The sequence below is a fragment of the Rana temporaria genome, chromosome 9 (genome assembly GCF_905171775.1).
Source record: "Rana temporaria chromosome 9, aRanTem1.1, whole genome shotgun sequence".
Lineage (NCBI taxonomy): Eukaryota > Metazoa > Chordata > Amphibia > Anura > Ranidae > Rana > Rana temporaria.
Window position 1 is genome coordinate 27,603,528 of NC_053497.1, and position 2,180 is coordinate 27,605,707.

At 42.5% G+C, this 2,180-nt stretch overlaps 1 pseudogene; it reads left to right on the forward strand.

The window, feature by feature from the left end:
* Positions 1-492: 492 nt before the first annotated feature.
* On the forward strand, positions 493-1,963 carry LOC120913220 (annotated as a pseudogene).
* The last annotated feature ends 217 nt before the right edge of the window (positions 1,964-2,180 follow it).

Here is a 2,180-nt window from a genome sequence, read left to right on the forward strand (position 1 = left end):
ATTATCTTGGGTCTACTGGTGACTCTAGGTGAGACGTCTATAAGTGGAGGCAGAAACTGGAAAGAGAAGGAATCTCTAGAATGGGCAAGTACGGGGAAGGCCTTGAACTTAACCTTCATAGAAGAAGTAACTAGTACCATTTTAGTTGATTTTTGCCAAATGGTGGACTGTGGGGACTTAACTGAAGCAAGAAGGCTCCAATGGGCAGATAAATATGTTTGTTATATTCCAAGTGGAACTGACTGTTCAGTATGGAACCAGGTCCTGTGGACCACAGCACACCAAGATTGGGGGTACAACATTCTAGGCATAAATGGTTTAAAAGAAAGACTTACCATAACAAAGGCAGCCAATTCTCCCGGTACCCATGGCAGAGATTGCAATCAATTGCTGATAACATTAAAAGAACCTCAAAAAAAGGATCAACGGTTATATTCTATGGGAGCATGGGTGATCAGATCCTTTAGGTACATTTTTCCTTGAGGTATTACCACCCAATAAAACCAAACAGGAAAAGGTAGACACAGAAGAGAAAGAAGAAGGCCATAAACCTAACAGTAGAAGATGCCATAGCTTTGGAGACGGGTTACCAAGAAAAAAAAAATGAGTGGTTAGAATGGTTGAGGTACACAGTTAAAGCTCTAAAAAAAAGGAAACTGTTTTGTTTGTGCTGGAGCTAGACCACATTTAGCGACGGTCCCTTTTCCTCTAGATTACAATACAGATCCAGAAGGTTTAAAATGTATGTTGCGGTTATATAATAAGAGTTATAAACCAGAAACAAATTCTACCTGTCACACATTGAGTTTGTTGTTTCCCCCAGTGCAGAGACCTCAGATACCTCCAGCGGTTGCTACGTATCCGGGCAATTTTACTTGTTTTACACTCCCAGGGAACAGTAGCGCGGTGGATCTTGGGTCACTACCTGATGACTGCTGTATGGAGAGGATTAACAAGGAACATGGTGACTGGGTGGAACATGACATTCAGAGAGCTGATGTCTGGTGGATGTGTGGGGATAAGAAACTGCGAGCTAGGATCCCAGCCAATGCCCAAGGGGATTGTGCTATGGTCCAGCTGGTTATGCCCCTGAGAATCCTGTCAGAACACCCGTGGACTAAGAGTCACCAACGGTATCGAAGGGACACCTCTCTCAAAGGGTCATTTGACTCCCATATCTACATAGATGAGATTGGAGTTCCTCGAGGGGTGCCGAATGAGTTTAAGGCCAGGAGTCAGGTAACGGCTGGGTTTGAGTCTCTTTTTCTGGTGGGTGACTATAGATAAAAATGTTGACTGGATTAACTATATATACTACAACCAACAATGATTTGTAAACTATACCAGGGACGCTGTAAAAGGTCTAGCAGAACAGCTGGGCCCCACCTCTCTAATGGCATGGCAGAACCAAATGGCTTTAGATATGATCTTAGCTGAAAGAGGAGGGGTATGCAAAATGTTTGGTAGCATGTGTTGTACCTTTATCCCTAATAATACAGCTCCTGGAGGGACTGTGACCAAAGCCCTGGAAGGACTAACTGCTCTATCGAATGAATTAGCAGAGAATTCAGGTATTAATGATCCATTCACAAACTGGCTTGAAGGATGGTTTGGTAAATGGACTGGACTTATTGCATCATGTTTGATCTCAATTGCTGTGGCTTTGGCAGTTCTGGTCACTTGCGGATGTTGCTGCATTCCCTGTGTTTGAGGACTTTCACAAAAAGTGATCGAAACTGCAATCTCAAGAACAATGTATCAAGCACTTCCTACCTCCGAGGAGACATGTGTGGACGTTGAAGTTCAACTTAATGACATATAGCCCGAAAGTGCATAAAACACAGGGACTATCATCGAAATGTGTTGAGATAAAATAGCCACACAAGAGGAGGGAATGTTGGAAAAGTTTTCTATGTGCATTGTGTGACTATTTATAAAAATGTAAAATGGAGTCCAGTTTCTGTAATGGCTTCTAAGGACACGTTGCTTTAGCTCTTGTTCTATTGTTTTACTTCCTTAAATCAAACGTTGTAAAGAGACACTGTGATTGGCAATAAAGCTGTTTGCGTCATGAGCCACCAGTGGTCTTTAAGCCAATAGTACACTTTCTGTTGACCATATAAGAAGGTCATACACCTCGTGTCTGTATGGGACTTTTTGCTTTTTCACGTAGCATGTAG